General features: G+C 48.6%; 1 protein-coding gene across 1 annotated transcript in view; it reads right to left on the bottom strand.

Moving 5' to 3' along the window:
- The window catches only part of ZBTB7A (zinc finger and BTB domain containing 7A), a 65,953-nt gene extending 46,198 nt beyond the window's left edge, over positions 1-19,755 (bottom strand). The window contains exon 1 of the mRNA XM_080988996.1: positions 19,512-19,755. The gene's annotated coding sequence lies outside the window, so the exon portion shown is untranslated. The remainder of the gene's footprint in view (positions 1-19,511) is intronic.

Below are 19,755 nucleotides of genomic sequence, written 5' to 3'. Positions count from 1 at the left end.
AGCCCTCCGGATTCCAAAGCATCTCTGACCATTGGGCATGCTGACCTGCTCTGGAGGGCAATAGGTTTTCCCCCAGCCAGGATGTAAGAAGAGGTACCCCCTGACCAAGAGGGAACACCTCTTCCAAACTGTGACAAGAATAGGTTTTCCAACTCTACAATTCTAGGAAATGCAATAAATACATAATAATCAATAATCCCTGCTTCTTTTAGACGACCTAGGCCCCACTTAGGGCAAATCTCTTGTCACCTGAAGTGACAATTCAGATGCTTTCTGGGGGAAACCACAACCACCACAACAACAATTCTATTACCGGATTTTTTGCTCTATAAGACTCACTTTTCCCCTCCTAAAAAGTAAGGGGAAATGTGTGTGCGTCTTATGGAGCGAATGCAGGCTGCACAGCTATCCCAGAAGCCAGAACAGCAAGAGGGATCGCTGCTTTCACTGTGCAGCGATCCCTCTTGCTGTTCTGGCTTCTGGGATTCAGAATATTTCTTTTCTTGTTTTCCTCCTCCAATAATTAGGTGCGTCTTATGGTCTGGTGTGTCTTATAGAGCGAAAAATACGGTACCTCGACTTCCAAGAAAATACAAGAGTGATCTATTTCCGCTGGGCCTGCTCGCTTTCGAAAAAACGTCGCGAAAGAAACATTTTGCGCTTTGGATCTCAAGCGGCAAGAAATCAAGTCTTCCGACACACGACGGCAAGGAGCCCAGGAGATCCCTTTTCAACCGGCCGCATGATGCAGGTTTTTAGTATGTGTGAGGCATTCTGAGCACCCGGCAGCAAACCGTTGTTAAGAACAGAATTAATATCCGTACGGAAGATAACAAGCAACACCTGGTTTCGCTTTTTTTGCCTGCTCCGACATCGCAATGGGGCAGTTCCAAGTTTAGGGGGTCAATTCAGGGACAGATGGGAGCCAGGGACATCCTTCTGAATGCATGCCCAAACACAATAACTGCATTGCACGATTGCGCCGTGGGAATCCCCTGGTTCCCATCAGAAGAACTGGAACTCAAGACCCCAGTTTCTACCCGAACCCTTAATGCTCAGATCAGTACGTAAGCAGAATAGGGTTCAAAAGCAAAACGGGTGCTAAGGCAGTGATGGAAACTCATGATATATAAAGCTAACCTGTATTTTAAATTGTTTTTTTCCTCCTATTATGTTTTTATTGTAATTTTACAGGTGTTAGCCACCCTGAGCCCAGCTCTGGCCGGGGAAGGTGGGGTATAAATAAATTATTGTTGTTGTTATAATTATTATCATCATCATCATCATCATCGCCAAATAGCACCATAAACCTAGGCTGTGGCTGTCACAACGGACTGTATAAGCACTTTTTCTTTCCCTGCCTGGTGAAATTATCATTACTATTACTATTATTATTAATTATTATCAGTCGTACCTCCGTTTATGTAACCCTCTGGTTACGTAAACTTCAGGATGCACGCACGGCAAACCCGGAAGTATTTTACCAGGTTTCGCCCCGCGCGCATGCGCAGAAGCGGTCCTTAGGTTGCGGAAACCTCGGGATCCAAATGGATCCCGTCCGCAACCGGAGATACCACTGTATTATTATTATTACTAAAGTGGTACCACGGTTCTCGAATGTAATCCATTCCAAAGACCGTTCAACTTCTGAAACGTTCGAAAACTGAGGTGCAAAGGGCTGGCTGCAAATTCAATTGGAAAAATTGAAAAAAGAAAGAAAAAACCACCGGAAGCCATTCGACTTCCGAGGCGTGTTCAAAAATGGAAGCAACTACTTCCGGGTTTTCGGCGTTCGAAAAACGAAATGTTCAGCTTCTGAGACGCTTGAAAACAGAGGTACCACTGTATTTGTTGTCGTTGTTGTTCATTTATTTTTATGCCACTTTATATTATGAAGAAAAAGAATCTCAAAGCGGTTTGCGACACGCGAAAACATCCGACGAAACGATCAGGAACTTGTTTTGTTCTGGAGTGTTTTGTTGCATGTTTTCATGTGTTGTGAAGCCTTTTGAGATATTTTCTTTATACAGTGGTACCTCGGGTTACATACGCTTCAGGTTACATATGCTTCAGGTTACAGACTCCACTAACCCAGAAATATTAGCTCGGGTTAAGAACTTTGCTTCAGGATGACAACAGAAATTGAACTTTTGGTAGAGGCAACCGTGGTTAAATCCCTTTCTGCATCGGACCTAAAGAGACAATCTCTTAAGTGCCTCTTATCCATCTTCATGATCACCTGAAGATCTTGTAACTGATACAGTGGGACCTCGGGTTACATACGCTTCGGGTTACAGACTCGGCTAACCCAGAAATAGTGCTTCAGGTTAAGAACTTTGCTTCAGGATGAGAACAGAAATCGTGCTCTGGCGGCGGGCTGGTGGCGGGAGTCCCCATTAGCTAAAGTGGTGCTTCAGGTTAAGAACAGTTTCAGGTTAAGTACGGACCTCCGGAACGAATTAAGTACTTAAGCCGAGGTACCACTGTATTTAGAAAGAAATGAAATGTAATTTCCCTCCTCCTCAGGGGGGAAACAGCGCTACAGTGCTGACCCTAAGCTACAGTCGGTTTAAGGTGCCATATGGCGATTAGCTGCCCCTAACCCTGGTCGCAATACTAATTTAAGAAGGGGAGGGGAAGGCTGAAGAACGGCCGGCCCCACATTCAAACACTTGCAGGAGATACAGGGAAACTGAAAGCTCGAAAGCAGTTAAACTACTACAAGGAACATCTGTGGGAAACCCAAGGAAATGACCTCGCTCTGGAAGCACTGCCAACATTGCATAAAACTCAGAAAACACGGCTGCCCGGAAGAATGCTTTCCTGTTCGTACGGAGAAAGAGAAAGTAAACTATACAGAGATACCTAGGTGACCTTTAGGCACAGATACTGAAATCCATTATGCCGAAAGGGCTAAAATGACCGGGAGAATCAGAAATCAGGAAGACCAAAATTTTAACAAGGAATGGGGGGAAATAATTATAATCTAGCTTAAAGACCATTGCAAACAGCTAAAATCGTTAGCAGGATTGGAATAACGCTTGCGAATTTTGGACAAAATGGAGATGTTAAAGATCAGGATTATCATAAAAGATGCAGGAGGAAATGATTTAATAACAGGACCCAGAAAGAGGAGGAAAGTCCAGGAGATTCTTTGGAATCTTGTCTTTTATGTTGTACATCGGATATGTGATTGTAAAATATGAAAAATCGAATAAGTAATTTATTTGTTTGTTTTCTTAAAGATACTGAAATCCATCACCATTTTAATTTATTTCCCACCCTTCACTTCAAGGTCCCGGGGTGGGTTAAAACTGTTTAAAATGGGCAACATTAAAAACGATTTCTAAAAACTTCCGATTACCACGAAAAAAACGACATTCGAATAAGAACAACAACTTCTAATAAAAAGCAGCAAAGGTCAAAACCATTGCAATTATTTATTTTTATTTGTACTCCGCCCATCTGACTGCGTTGCCACTTTGGGCAGGATTCAGATCTCCAATCTTTCTGCATTACAAATCTTCAAGGCTGTTTTCTATTTTGAAAGAGAGAAAGAGAGAGAGAGAGAGAGAGAGAGAGAGAGATTTCTTTCCCCAGGTCATGGGGTTGCATCCAGCAGCGCAACCTCTCGTACCGTTCTGAAGGTCCAAACGATGGACCAAAAGTGGGCTTTTCAAAATGGCAGGAGGATCCCTTTGCCGGGATTGAGCCAAGAGGCAGGCAAGCGTTTCTCCTGATGTGAAAGGGGAGCAGTTGCGTCTCACCTGGGCGTGAGCACATTGCCGATTACGCTGGCGGATAATGACAGGGGAGGCAGATTTGCATATCATGGTAATCCCGTGTTCCTGCTCAGTGGCTCCTTGCAAATGAGCAGCCTGCTCCTCCAGAGCCCAATCACTCCTTGCTTTCGTCCTCCCCTGACCTGAGCCCAACAGACATGCGCTTCCTGTTGCATCTGAACGAGGGAGCAACTAACCACCACCGCTCACAAGCCCACGGTGATTGAAGCTTTGTTTTATCAAGGCGGGTCTGCCAAGGCGGGAGTCAGGAGTCGATCAGCAACAACTCACAAGGCGCCAGCGCAGTTAACTCTTCATTCAAAGAAACCAAAACAGCTCAGACCTAATGCGCACAGCAAGTCTTCCCAGTAGGTCTTACCCCCACAATGGGGCAGTTGCGAGGGCTGAAGGTCCCCAGCGTCCCACTGCTAAGTCTTGTCTGAGCACCCTGAGACTTCTCCGCCTTGTCTGTCTCTGCTCTAGTAATAATAATAATTTATTTATACCCTGCCCATCTGGCTGGGCTTCCCCAGCCACTCTGGGTGGCTTTCAAAAAAAACAACATTAAAATACTGTAAGACATCAAACATTAAAAGCTTCCCTAAACAGGGCTGCCTTCAGATGTCTTCTGAAAGTCTGGTAGTTGTTGTTCTCTTTGACATCTGGTGGGAGGGCGTTCCACTGGGAGGGCGCCACCACCGAGAAGGCCCTCTGCCTGGTTCCCTGTAACTTGGCCTCTTGCAGTGAGGGAACCGCCAGAAGGCCCTCGGTGCTGGACCTCAGTGTCCGGGTAGAACGATGGGGGTGGAGACGCTCCTTTGGGGATACTGGGCTGAGGCCGTTTAGGGCTTTAAAGGTCAGCACCAACACTTTCAATTGTGCTCAGAAAGGTCCTGGGAGCCAATGTAGGTCTTTCAGGACAGGTGTTATGTGGTCTCGGCGGCCACTCCCAGTCACCAGTCTAGCTGCCGCGTTCTGGATTAGTTGTAGTTTCCGGGTCACCTTCAAAGGTAGCCCCCCGTAGAGCGCATTGCAGTAGTCCAAGCGGGAGATAACCAGAGCATGCACCACTCTGGCGAGGCAGTCCGCGGGGAGGAAGGGTATCAGCCTGCGTACCAGATGGAGCTGGTAAACAGCTGCCCTGGACACAGAATTGACCTGTGCCTCCATGGACAGCTGTGAGTCCAAAATGACTCTGCCCTCTTCACGCCTCTGTGGGCTCTGGGAGAACAGGGAGAGGGGAGCTGGTCGCAGCAGGAGGGGAAGACCCCCTGGCTTCTTCAGCAGCCTGCCTCCCCTCTGTCTCTTGGCCCACCCCTGCTTCTGCTTCCGATTCTGGATTGCTCTCTGCCACGGACTCTTCCTGCTCACCAAAGCCTGTTACCTCTTCAGTTTCCAACACCTCCTCTTCCCAGACTTCTCCCTCTGACCACTCATCGTTGTGCCGCAACTACTCCCCAGGCTCTGAGCTGACTTCCCCTGGGGGTTCCCTTGGGGGTTCCCTAGCTGGATCCTCCCACCGCTTCTCTCGAGTTCAACCCGTCCGCGACAAAATCTATGGTGTGCAACTGCATATGGAACGCTGCCTTTAAGAGGGGTTACCGGGCTCTCGTTGGGCCAGGATAGCTTTGCTGCTCTTTTGGAAGCCTTAGCAATAGTGGCGGCAGAGTTGCGTTGCCGTGCGCTTGCGCCAATTCCACTCCTACCCTGGTGTGAATGGGATAAGCAAACCTTCCCATGGCGTCTGAACCAGGCACCATGCTTTGTTTGCTCCCTGAGAAGCCAAGATCGATAAGAATGAGAGAACTCTAAGAAGAGCCTGCTAGAACATAGCTACCCTCCTTTTCCACCAATCTGTCTAATCCCCCAAGTCGGCGGCCTTCTAAAACATAGAACACAGAATTACAGAGCTGGAAGGGGTTCCATGGGTCATCTAGTCCAACCCCCTGCAATGCAGGGATAATGTGTGGGGATTGAATCTGTGCCATTGGTGTTATCAAAGCAACAGCTTCCTTCGTAGCTTAACTGCAGGCTGTATGAAGTCCCAATTTCTCCAACCTTCATCTTCCTTGGATCACCCCCAAGTTTTTTTAGAATTAAGAGAGGGGAAGGGGAAAGGGCTTTATCCGGTCTTTTCTGTGCCGTGCACCATTTTACATACCTCTATCGTGCCCCCTCTCCCTTACACGTTTTTCTCAAATTGGAGATTCCCAAGTGTTGCATCCTTTCCTGGTAGGGGAGTCGCTGCACCCCTTGATCATGTTGGGTGCCCCTTTTCTGAACCTTTTCCCAGTTCCACAAAACGTATGCCAACAGATGTAGCATGGCACATGTCAGGTCACGAAATCATAGAACTGTAGAGCTGGAAGGAAAGCTTCAACGGTCATCTATTCCAACCCCCTTGCAATGCAGGAATCGCAGCTAAAGCACCCATAACCGACGGCCACCCAACCTCTCTTTGGAAACCTCCAAGGAAGGAGAGTCCTCCATCTTCCCGAGGAGACCGTTCTTCCTGATGTTTCGTCGGAATCTCCTTCCTTGTAATTTGAAGCCCTTGGTTCGGGTCCTACCCCCCTGGAGCAAGCAGAAGCATGCTTGTTCCAGCTTCCATGTGGGCAGCACTTCAGGTATCTGAACACAGCTGTCACGTCCTCTTCTCCAGGCGAAACACCACCAGCTCCTTCAACCGTTCCTCATAAGGCTCAGCTTCCAGACCCTTGAGATCATATTGATCTCCCTCCTATGAGAGCCAGTGTGGTGTAGTGGTTAAGAGCGGTGGACTCGTAATCTGGTGAACCGGGTTCGCTTCCCCGCTCCTCCACATGCAGCTGCAGAGTGACCTGGGGCTAGTCCCACTTCTCTGAAGTCTCTCAGCCTCGCAGAGTGTTTGTTGTGGGGGAGGAAGGAAAAGGAGAACGTTAGCTGCTTTGAGACTCCTTTGAGTAGTGATAAAGCGGGATATCAAATCCAAACTCCTCCTCCTCCTCTTCTTCTTTGCATATCTTCCAGCTTGTCAATACCCTTCGTGGTACTGGGGCCCAGAACCAGAAGCTACCGTTAATAATTTTTAAAGGATGAATAGATTTAACAACTACAGCGGTACCTCGGTTTAAGAAAGCCCTGTTCACAAACTATTCGGCTTACGAACTCCACTAAACCGGAAATACTGTCCCGGTTTGCGAACTTCACCTTGGTCTAAGAACGGAATCCGAACGGTGGAAGGGCACCAGCGGCGGGAGGCCTCGTTAGGGAAAGTGTGTCTCGGTTTATGAACAGTTTCGGTTTAAGAACAGACTTCTGGAATGGATTAAGTTCGTAAACCGAGGTACCACTGTACAATCTAAAACGACCCTCCAGCTCAAAGGTCCTATGACCCTTTTTAAAATTGTTTTGAATTTGTAACGTCTTTGCTGTTTTTATTCATCAACTCTCCTGCAACACACCTTCCTTCCTTCCTTCCTTCCTTCCTTCCTTCCATCCCTCTTTCTTTCTTTCTTTCTTTCTTTCTCATGGGTATGATAACAGAGAACCCAGAAGACCTGCGCCACTTCCTTAAATCAGTTGCAGACGGATCTCCTTATCAGGTCACAGACTATCACAACTTCTTGGAAGTTCATCTGAAAAGTGGCAGCTTCTGAGTACAACCTGCATCTTGCAGAGGGGCGGCAATTCTCAACCCACCCAGTAAGTTTCTGAGGAAATGGACACCACGAGGCAAGGTCTGGTTTCCTTTAAGGACTCAAATTGCTTTCCAGACCCAGATCAAGCAAGCAAACTTGCATCCTCCTCGGCCCAGCAAAATCCACTCGGAGTTAAGTGAAGCCCTCAGCCGAAAAGAGCGCAAACAAAACACCACATCCCACCATCTTAAGATCATTTGGGTGGTGCCTCTCCACTCCCACTTTTCCCAGAACAGGCTTGAGCGGCAGCCAAAACAATTATTAAAACGGGAATCCTCCGCTCCATCGGGGCTTTGGTTTTTATTTTTTAAGCCAATTCCACGCAGGAACGGACGTTCCTGATCAAAATTGATGGTAAGCTCTCGAGATCAGCCTCTTCTCCTGCAGTTCTTCCCCACTTTAACTGTGTATAGATGATGCTTCGGGACGTGGGTGGCGCTGTGGGTTAAACCACAGAGCCTAGGACTTGCTGATCAGGTCGGCGGTTCGAATCCCCATGACGGGGTGAGCTCCCGTTGCTCGGTCCCTGCTCCTGCCCACCTAGCAGTTCGAAAGCACGTCAAGGGCAAGTAGATAAATAGGTACTGCTCCAGCGGGAAGGTAAACGGCGTTCTGGTTCGCCAGAAGCGGCTTAGTCCTGCTGGCCACATACCCGGAAGCTGTACGCCGGCTCCCTCGGCCAATAAAGCGAGATGAGCGCCGCAACCCCAGAGTCGGCCACGACTGGACCTAATGTTCAGGGGTCCCTTTACCTTTTTATAGATGATGCTTCAGGAAAAATACATCAAGGAGGCAGCAACCTGTCACCCTCTTGCAATGAACTGTTTTGCTTTTACATCGTGCTGAGGAATCCTTCGCCTTAATCTCAACGACCCTGAGATTAAGAGTCTCACGAGGTTCTTCGTCTTTGGCGATCCCTCGTAGCCGAGTAAGATTGTCTTCTATAAACACGATTTTAACAGTGAGTTCATAAGCGACTGTGGAGGCCAATTCTGGATCCACACATCCTTCCACAGTGGGGACATTAGTTACCGGGCGGGAGTTGACCACGGTGAGGGTTTGCCAAGTGTGCCTTCCTCCTAGCACGTTTTTCCCTTGCGTCCTGAATTCAAGTGTCTTCAAAGCCCATGACAACTTTGGCAAAGGCTGTTCTCCAATTGGAGCGCTCTCAGGCCAGTGTTTCCCAGTTGTCGGTGTTTATATTACATTTTTTAAGATTTGCCTTGATATAGTCTTTAAACTTCTTTTGTTGACCACCAGCATTACGCTTCCCATTTTTAAGTTCAGAATAGAGCCAAGTCTTAACGCCAGAAAGCTTGCCCTAGCCTAAAAGTTTCACGGAAATTTCACGAGCATCGCTTCTCGGCTTTTGTGGTTCTGCTAAGCTCTCCAAAAACCCCATGACCAACTAATGCTGAAGACAGATCTGTGCAGGTAAAAGTAATACTTTCAATCTCTGAGTATCGTACAAGCGACTCTCAACTTACAGCAGGGTTACATCAAAACACAATACAGTGGTACCTTGGTTTTCGAACAGAATGTGTTCCGGGAATCCGTTCAAAAACCAAAGTGCGGCTTCCGGCTTCTGAAAATTGTTTGAAAACTGGAACATTCACTTCTGAGTTTCGATAGTTCGGGAGCCAAGGCGTTCGGCTTCCAAGGTATTGACTGTAGGTTCAAAGGCGAGCAAGAATGCCAAAAACTTTTTCCTGGATGCCATAGAATTTTAGAGTTTCTGCAATGCAGGAATCTCAGCTAAAGCACCCATCTCCTTTCCATTTTTTAAACATTTTCCACCCACCCCCCAATCGCGTAAAGCTGAATGTGCACAAGTTAAATGCGCCTAATTTGCGAGCTACCTGCAATCTTTTTCAAAAGGTACCTCCTTAGCGCTTGCCGGGGGGGGGGGGGACAAACAAACGCTTCCTTCTGCCACCAGCTTGTAGATTTGGGTGAATGCCGACTCCTTCGGCCAGACAACTGCGTTTGTGGAGAAAACCCAAGCCAAAAGTTGTTCCGACTCCCAACAGATCTGCAGCACAACGTTCTGCAAATATCATCACACATATTTACTCGAGTTGTCTGTCTCAGGCATATCAAGTTTTTGCACGCTTCAGAATTTCTGCACAAAGCAAGAGAGGTTGTTTGAGAAAAGGAAAGACGGTGGTGGTTACGGCGAAGTTAGGGAAAACCACCATCACACTATCAGCAAGTGTGTTTCTTTACGATGCTAGTTTCTCGGGACTTTGGATTTCATGGTGGAGAACCAGATTCTACATGCTTTCCCCAGACACAAAACAAATCACACTTTCCTAATATCTGTACCAGCTTTACAGAGGGCTATTTTGGCAAAGCAAAGTGAATGTTATGGTTTGAAACCAATTAATAGGGTAACTCCCCTCAGGTTCACTGTCTCCACTAGAGGTGCCACAACTTGATCTACATGCTACCTATGCAGGTGGTCCAAGAAAGGCAGGGTGGTGTAGTGGTTAGAGCAACCCACCACTCAACAAGAGAAAAGTTGTGGAAGAGTCAATGCCACCTCTGGATAGTTCAGTTAGTTAGAGCGTAGGGCTGAGGACGCCAAGGTTGCAAGTTCAATCCCTGTATGAGACAGCTGCAGATTCCTGCATTGCAAGGGGTTGGTCTAGAATTGCCGGGGTCCCTTCCAACTCTATGATTTTCTATTTGGCCCTGCATGTGATTTGTGGGTGTCAGACAATGGAAATCAAGGCTGATTGAAGCAGGGTCCGATTGTTGCACAGCCCTAAGAGGACTTTGACTTACGGCCCACAATTTTGCAGAATACGAAATTGCTGGTTGCAAAAAACTGATTTTTCACTTAAAAACTTGCCCATTGCAAGGAACCTTCTCACCAAATGTTTAATTTGTAAGGAGACAAAAACGGAGAAGCCGGTTTCTTACACATATTCTAGACTTGTATTAAGGTGACAAACTGTTGAGGGCTATAAATGAAATCTTTGGTAGAAACAGAAACACTCAAATATGTTTTACTGGGATATATCCGAACACAGGAAGCTACCGTATTTTTTGCTCTATAAGACTCACTTTTTCCCTCCTAAAAAGTAAGGGGAAATGTGTGTGCGTCTTATGGAGCGAATGCAGGCTGCGCAGCTATCCCAGAAGCCAGAACAGCAAGAGGGATTGCTGCTTTCACTGCGCAGCGATCCCTCTTGCTGTTCTGGCTTCTGAGATTCAGAATATTTTTTTTCTTGTTTTCCTCCTCCAAAAACTAGGTGCGTCTTGTGGTCTGGTGCGTCTTATAGAGCGAAAAATACGGTATATTATACAGACTCAGGCCACTGGTTTATCTAAGCTCATTTACACTGAGTGGCAGAAGCTTTCCAAGGTTTGAAGCAAGGCACCCAGCTCTTCTAACAAGCTACTGAGCGAGGAAGACTTGAAATTTGCAACAGCGACGATCACTGCTGCCAGACTAGTCATAGCAAGAAACTGGATAAACCAGATGACACCTTGCAGCTATATACAAACATATGGGATACAGCACTGTTGACAAAACTCACACATTATAAGATATACCGAAGGCCACACACCAATCAAATTCATTTCAAAACCGAGCTTGTTAAAGTCACGGGAATGTAAAATTCCAAACACCCGTTTCCACTCCTATAATTTAACACCTAAAAAGTTATGCGAACACTTCTTTAAAGGGTAATTCATTTTATTTTTTTGCTGGGGGTAGTAGCGTGCTTCTGAATACCAGTTGGTGAGAACGGCAGGAGGGGAGCGGACGGCTGTTGCGTCCAGTTCCTGCTTGCGCCTTTCGCACTGTGAGAGCAGGACGCCTGGATGAAATGGGCCAATGGTTTCGTCTTCCAAGCTGCTCTTACGTTCTTTCGCCCTGCTGGGCGGAAAAAAATTCGCCAAGTGGTCCAGGGAGAGGTCCCAGCAATGTTCAAGCAGTACACCCACACACAAAAAGTTTTAGTTACAGGTATAGCCGTGTTGGTCTGCCGTAGCTGAAACAAAATTTTAAAAAAATCCTTCCAGTAGCATGTTAGAGACCAACTACAGTGGTACCTCACAAGACGAATGCCTCGCAAGACAAAAAACTTGCTAGACGAAAGGGTTTTTTGTTTTTTGAGCTGCTTCGCAAGACGATTTTCCCTATGGGCTTGCTTCGCAAGACGGAAACGTCTTGCACGTTTGTTTCCTTTTTCTTAACACCGTTAATACAGTTGCGACTTGACTTCGAGGAGCAACTCATAGAACGCGGTGTGGTAGCCTTTTTTGAGGTTTTTAAAGACTTTGGTGATTTTTGAAGCTTTTCCAAAACTTTCCCGACACCGTGCTTCGCAAGACGGAAAAAATTGCAAGACGACAAAACTCGCGGAACGAATTAATTTCGTCTTGCGAGGCACCACTGTAAGTTTGTTCTTGGGATGAGCTTTCGTGTGCACGCAGGTACACTGAAGATACTTCTTCAGATACACTGTGGATCCGAAGAAGTGTGCATGCACACGAAAGCTCATCCCAAGAACAAACTTAGTTGGTCTCCAATGTGCTACTGGAAGGAATTTTTTAAAATTTTGTTTCGACAAAGTTTGAGAACCACTGCGGCCTCCCCTTAGGGTTTCAGACCAGGGTCTTTTCCAGCCCAACTTGGGAGACGGCAGGGACTGTTTCTGCACGCGAGGCATTTATCTGTTCCACCTAAGAACCAACAACCGCCCCCCCTCCCCCTTGCAAGTTTTCCACAGGAGTTGTTCGCCTACTGCGGAGCAGCACTTGGGGAAGGAAAAAGCAGTAGTGACCTTCAGAGGCATCACCTGACCTTCGTGGGGAAAAACGCTGTGTACAGACAGGCCAGGAGCAAAAAAAGACAAAACACCAAAAACCCACAGGACACAAAACGCACACAGAAGCAGTGGAATCCTCAAGTTTGCTTGCTCCGGGAAGTAGGCGCGGACAAGGGGATCCGGGGGCCCTGGCGATCCGGATTTCCAAACGCCGCTGCATTAAGCCGAACAGAAAGGGGGGGGGGTGTCCATTTGAGAGCCCTGCAATTTCTCCAGCATGCTATCCAGGGGGGCACAGCAGCAACCACTGTGTGATTCAGCCCTAGGGGTTAAGTACAGGCAGTGGAGAGACATGGGCATGGGGGGGGGAGAGAGAGATGGAAGGGTGGGGATTGGGGGAAGAGTACAAACAATCATAGTCTTTGAGCGAGCCTCCTCCACTCTTGGCCTGACTGCCAGAAGGGGGGGGAAATCAGGGAGGGGAGACTGGAGCCAGGACAAATTTGCATACACCCTACCCTCCTTCCCTGCCAGAGCCGCTGTTTTGTTAAATCCACCAAGTGGGCAACTTCATACCTACTTTCTCAATCTGCCAGGACTTCAGGGCTTAAGTGGGAAGAAGAAGAAGAAAACAGGACCCCGCCCAACTCCCCCCCACCCTCTCTGAGCACTGGAAGGCATGCAAGACCAAGCACATCTCGATGCTTCTCCTCCTCTCACCTGCCCCTTCCCAAATTAGCTTCCACCTCCCAGGATTCCCATTTTCCTACGCTCAGGTTCCCTGCAGACCCACTTCGCTCTCCGCGTGCCCCATTCCCCGCCCCCTGCGTCTTTAAACATCTCCCAACAGCATGGAGGTTAAGGCATGGGGATAAGCTGAATCGGTAGAACATAAGAATCTTAATCTCAGGGTTCCAGCCCCACGGTGGGCAAAAGATTCCTGCATTGCAGGGGGTTGGACTGGATGACCCCACGGGGTCTCTTCCAACTCTATGATTCTGTCATTCATCTTCGTTCCGCTCTGTCGAAAATCCCATGTGGACTGATCGTTACCGTCACCATAGTCATTGATTAAATTTACTGGTCGCTTGTGACCCAAAGGAATCCAAGCAACTTACAGCAATATGCATTTTATACAGTGCTACCTCAGGTTACATACGCTTCAGGTTACATACGCTTCAGGTTACAGACTACGCTAACCCAGAAATATTACCTCGGGTTAAGAACTTTGCTTCAGGATGAGAACAGAAATCATGTTCCGGCGGCGCGGCAGCAGCAGGAGGCCCCGTTAGCTAAAGTGGTGCTTCAGGTTAAGAACAGTTTCAGGTTAAGAACGGACCTCCAGAACGCATTAGGTACGTAACCAGAGGTACCACTGTACTCAATTGGATTAAAGGTGACCGCCAGTTAGGGTGCGGACGCTCTTCAAGGGCAACCCACATGGTTCAAGGAGACCAGCCTGTTGACCGTGTAGGACTCAGTAGGGAAGAGGATGGAGACAATGCTTGAATTCTGGCTCCCTGTCTTCCTCGCCAACAGATGCCGCTGGGATGGTCGCACAAACACACCTGTTTTAATTCACACTTATAGATTTATATCCCACCTTTTCTGCAAGGAGCTCAAGGTAGAATACTCACTTTGCCGCCTCTCCGGAAGTTGGGCCGAGAGATATCGCTACTGACCCACGGCCACCAAGTGGGCCTTTGAACCCAGAGCCCAGTCAAACGCTCTAATCGCTGCATCACGCCATAACAAGGGTATATGCATCGCCGAAGAATTGATGTTTTTGAATTATGGTGCTGGAGGAGACTCTTGAGAGTCCCATGGACTGCAAGAAGATCCAACCTATCCATTCTGAAGGAAATCAGCCCTGAGTGCTCACTGGAAGGACAGATCCTGAAGCTGAGGCTCCAAGACTTTGGCCACCTCATGAGAAGAGAAGACTCCCTGGAAAAGACCCTGATGTTGGGAAAGATGGAGGGCAGAAGGAGAAGGGGATGGCAGAGGACGAGATGGTGGGACAATGTTCTCGAAGGTGCCAGCATGAGTTTGACCAAACTGCAGGAGGCAGTGGAAGACAGGAGTGCCTGGTCCAGGGGGTCACGAAGAGTCGGACACAACTAAACAACAAAATTGGACACTTGCGACCAAGTGAAAATGCCTAAAATCTGCTCCACCTGGAAGCACATGGCGGGGATCGTTGGCTCTTGACTGTTTTCGCACACTAATGCCATATCCTCTAGGAATAGGCCGATATATATGTGGACTGTCTCTGAATCAAGTGACTTTTCTTCTTTTAAGTTCTCAGAAGTTCTTCACCAGGCTCAAGGCTGTCATCTGAACTAGCCAGACATTTTAACTGAGAATCAATCACAGTCCATCCATCAATTGAAAAAATAAAGACTTCACTGCCATCTTTCCCAAAGATGGCAAACTAGACGACTGCAACCTTGGTTTAAGGAGCCATTTGGCACCTAACTTCTACATCCGAGTCTTCTAACCCTGAGTCACTGCCCTCCGCTGAAGCCCTGCAAGCTGCCATCAAAACTGCCACGTGGGAAGATTTCCAAGCTTCCGCCAAACAGTCAAACAGCCCCCTACACCTACTCAAAAGGGCCAGAGGCCCTCCACATTCCCAGCTAGCAGGAATTCGGGACTTGTGTAGGTGTTGCATCTGACGCTGCAAAAGGGAGCCAGGGAGAATCTAGGCCGGCTTTGGAAATAAAAGTGACCAGGGATATACTTTCTAACGCCGTTAGAAAGAACCAGCTACTTTTCCAGTTTACAGATCTCCCCTGCTAACAGAAGACTCTTTCTCCATCGCAAAGGAACGGTGCGTGGCTATTTGCAAGTCCCCCCCAAAAACCCCAGGCTTGCAGTCTGCGTCTTCCGTCTCATCAGCCACCCTAGGCTAAGCCTGTGGGGCTACTGCAGTCCGCTACGCCAGCCAGCCCCACGGTTTCCTCAGCAAGCGAGGGTGAGGAACTTGTTGGGAGCTCATCAAAGCCAGGGGTGATGGGAGAGACAGTCCAGCACATTTTAGATGGCACGTTGTCCACTTCTACCTTAATGCACGTTTCTCGAAGAAAGAGAGACCAAAAAGGCCCAATGCACATTTCTAAAATAAAAAGCAAAAGCAAAGTCCACGGCTAGGGAAGTCTTCCCAAACATCAGGTCCAGGCTGCTTCTTACAGCCTGATCAACCTGCTTCCTTGGACCCCTTATAACCACAGACTGAATCCCCGGGAGAAACAGATGCAGGTCAGAAGGCCTGGAGAGGCGCTTTCCGTCAGCGCAGACAAAACTGAGCAGGGTGAACTCAGTGTAAGGCTCTTTTTCATGCATCTCTTTCGAAGACAGGCCCCTATGGAGAATGGTTTAGGGCAGGGATCTCACTTTTGTTTCTAGGGAAGATTTCTAGGCAGCAGAGCCTCTGAAGGCCTGGAGAGTGACAACAGTGCATAATGCAATCTCCTGTGTTCTTTTCTGCACCTCTTAAACTACCATTTCCCACCTCATAATGATAAACATGGGACGGGGTGGTGCTGTGGGTTAAACCACAGAGCCTAGGACTTGCCGATCAGAAGGTCGGCAGTTCGAATCCCCGTGACGGGGTGAGCTCCCGTCGCTCAGTCCCTGCTCCTGCCAACCTAGCAGTTTGAAAGCACGTCAAAGTGCAAGTAGATAAATAGGTACCGCTCTGGCGGGAAGGTAAACGGCGTTTCCGTGCGCTGCTCTGGTTTGCCAGAAGCGGCTTAGTCATGCTGGCCACATGTCCCGGAAGCTGTACGCCGGCTCCCTCGGCCAATAAAGCGAGATGAGCGCCGCAACCCCAGAGTCGGCCACGACTGGACCAAATGGTCAGGGGTCCCTTTACCTTTACCTAATGATAAACATTGCTCTGGAGGCATTAAAATCCCTCCCCTCTTCTCATTCATCCTTACGAACGACCCTTTTAGGCCGGCCAGCAATATTCACCTCAAGTGAATATCGTGAAGAGAGCCGGGAGCCAATGGGTGACCTTGGAGTCAGTCGCCATCTCTTAGCCTGACCTACTTCACAGGGTCATTGTGAGGATGAGATGGGGAGGAGGACGACCATGTCCACCGCCTTGAAACCCTCTGAAGATAAAGGCGGTATATAAATGTAATAGTAATAATAACAATAACAATAATAATAATAATAATAAAGCAGGTGTGAGTTGAACGCCGAAGAATTGATGCTTTTGAATTCTGGTGCTGGAGGAGACTCTTGAGAGTCCCATGGACTGCAAGAAGAACAAACCTCTCCATTCTGAAGGAAATCAGCCCTGAGTGCTCACTGGAAGGACGGATCCTGAAGCTGAGGCTCCAAGACTTTGGCCGCCTCATGAGAAGAGAAAACTCCCTGGAAAGGACCCTGATTTTGGGAAAGATGGAGGGCACAAGGAGACGGGGACGACAGAGGACGAGATGGTGGGACAGTGTTCTCGAAGCTACCAGCATGAGTTTGACCCAACTGTGGGAGGCAGTGGAAGACAGGAGTGCCTGGCGTGCTCTGGTCCAGGGGGTCACGAAGAGTCAGACAGGACTAAACGACTAAACAACAACAACGAGTTGAACAAGGGTCTTTCACATCCACCCTCCTATAAAGCACCTTTTAAGCAATCAAAGGTTTCTGTACACATCCTTTCAGCTACCTTGACAACAGCCAGTGGCCACAGTGGGATCTCTTTGTAGCTTCTGCCCTCCAAGTTCAAACTCAGGACATTGGTGATTCCTCCAAATATTCATCGAGAGATCTGTAGCCTGCCTCGGTAGGCTAATTTTTAAAAGGAAATTAAAAAAGACCAATACAATACTAACATCCCAATGCAAGCAAACATGCTGTTTCCTCACCTGCTGCCCAAACAAATCCCTTTCTTTTGGGGATTCATGTGGGTAGGTACAAGGCAACCTTACTATTATGTCCTAGCCTAATCAATGAAATTGGGCCTCGTGTTCCTCTGCGCCACAGAGGAGCACCAAACAGCCTCAACCAGAAACCTGCTATTTAGCTTTGACAGACCCATGCTGCGTGGAGCACTCTTCCAACAGAGATGCAGTACGCACCCCCGCTTCTGACTGAAGACCTTTCTCATTGACAACTGCGCAGCCGTTTCCAAATTTTCTCAGGTAGCATCTCACTTGTAACATCTGCATGTGCAGCTTTTAATGTGTCTTTTAATGCTTTTATACGACCGTAAAAACCGCCCCACTTATGGGAGAACGGCATATCGGATCATTAAACCGCAGAGTTGGAAGGGACCCCGGGAGGCATCTAGTCCAACCCCCTGCAAATGCAGGAATCTTTTGTCCGATGCGGCGACCCTGAGATTAAGAGACTCTTGCTCTACCAACCGAGCCAAATAATAATAATGAACCTATTTAATTGATAAAGCCTCCCCCATCAGTAGTTTTGTTGTGGTTGTTCTGGAAACCTTTACAGACAAATCCCACCATTTAAAATACTTGCATAGGAACAATTTAAACCCCTGTAACACAGGACCGCCGTCCCCGTCGCCCCCATGCACTTAAGCAAGTCCATAGGCCAAAAGTAGAAATCCGAACTCGAGGCCGCATTGGCTCGCAAGCTCCGTAGGAGCCAAACCTTCCTGCGGCTGTTGTTGTGTATATGCATATATAGGAAATAGATAAATAGACAGACAGATAGATAGATAGATAGAATGGCAGGTGGTTTGGGCAAGTGGTTTGCATGACTTTCTTTAATTTTAAGGAAAGTTATGATGTGTCTTATTTTGAATAGGTTGCGAGTCACCTGAAGGCCTTTGAGCAGCAAGCGACTAGCAAGTCTAAATAAATAATAATAATAATAATAATAATAATATATTAACAAATATGCTACAACTATTTGGAACTATTTTCATGCTCCCACCCCCAGTTTTTGAACCTTAAAATCATTCAAAACCCTGAAACCCATCACCACATTCACCCCTCTAAATATCAGAAGCTCCCCCCCCAAAACCCCAAAATATTTGCCCCCAGTTTCCATACACCCCGCCTTCAACAGCAGCCCCCTCCTCAAATTCCCCCTCAGAAGAGTGAGGAGGGGACCAGCGCCTCAGCTGCCCCCTCTGTACCCTTCACAGCCCCCATTGGGGAAGCTGGGAAGGCAAGCGAGCCCCGCCCGGGGCCTTGTACTAGGCCTCAAATCCCCGGCCTTTCCTGGTCGCCGCGCCCGCGGACCCCACCTCTCCCCCCCGGGGGCAGGGCAGGCTCGAGCCCTTAGCCGCTTTCCCTTCCCTTCCCTCTCCTTTCCTCCCTCCCTCGGTCCGCCATTGGCCGCGGCGGCGGCTGGTAGGGAGCGGAAGCGGCAGGCGGGCCGGCCATTGGCCGCCGCGGCCGCCCGTCAGCCAGCCTCACGCGGAAGGCCGAGGCAAGGCCCCGGCGCGGAGCACCTCGGGAGACGTAGTCCCCGCCTCCATTGCACCTGCAGGCCGGAGCGCGGGGGAAAGACTACAGTTCCCAGGGAGCCAAGGCACTTGTCCTCCCTGGGGCTTGCAAAAGCCCCCTCCCTTAAAAAAACACACACACATATATCCTGCCTTAAGAGTACAACGTATGCAACGCAGCACAGAATAGGGTCTTTGGCAGGAAGGAGGAGGAGGAAAGGAGGGGGAAAGTTATTTCCAGCTTCCCCTTTGCACTTAATTGCAACCTTTCCCCCCCCCCACCCAGAAACCACCCCCTGCAGTTCCCCAATGCAAAGGGGCAAGCCAGCCCCATTAATATATATCACACAGAAAATGCAAATATTTCCAGATTGCAACGTGCCCTAGACAGCTTGCATCTCGTGCAATTGCACTTGCGCCCCCCCAATGCAAAACAAACACAGCCCCCCCCCACCAGCAGCACCCTTGACTTCAGGCTCTCCTTTCACCTTCAAGGCTGCTTTCCCTCCCCCCCCACGCACTTCAAACACCCCCCTCCCCACTCCAGCTTCCTCCCACCCCCACCCCACTGAACATCTCTCCCCTCCCAGAAAAAAACCCACCCACACACAAAACACCCCCCACCCAAAAAAACCCTCCCCTCCCCCAGCAACCTCCTCTCACTTAAGGCAAAGTTGTTGACCCCCCCCCCGGCCAAGATCCCCTGGGTGAAAGTTGCAAAAGGCAAGAGGAAGCAGGAAAAGATGACAGCGGGGAGATCTCTCTTTTAAAGGGGATCAGATCTCTTGACCAGCAAAAAAAGGAAACCCCCCAAAAGAGAAAGATCCAGAGGTCTTACCTTGTTGGTCCTGAAGGTGTGGGGGGGGGCCAGGAAGAGGAGGAGGAAAGGGGGGGCGCCTGGAGTTTGTGGAGTCAATTCCTGAGCAGCTTCTGCCCGTCCGGCCTGCCTGCCTCCCTCCTTTTTTCTCTCTTTTCCTCTCCCTCTCTCTCTCTCCTCTCCTCTCTGCTGTTCCTGCCCCTACTGTAACTGTAGATGCAAAGCCCCGTATGATGCTGTGAACTCCCTTCCTGGTTTGCTCTCA

This window comes from Podarcis pityusensis (genome assembly GCF_964106645.2).
Source record: "Podarcis pityusensis genome assembly, chromosome: 18".
NCBI classification, from domain to species: Eukaryota; Metazoa; Chordata; class Lepidosauria; order Squamata; family Lacertidae; genus Podarcis; species Podarcis pityusensis.
This window is presented reverse-complemented; position numbering and strand designations above follow the sequence as displayed.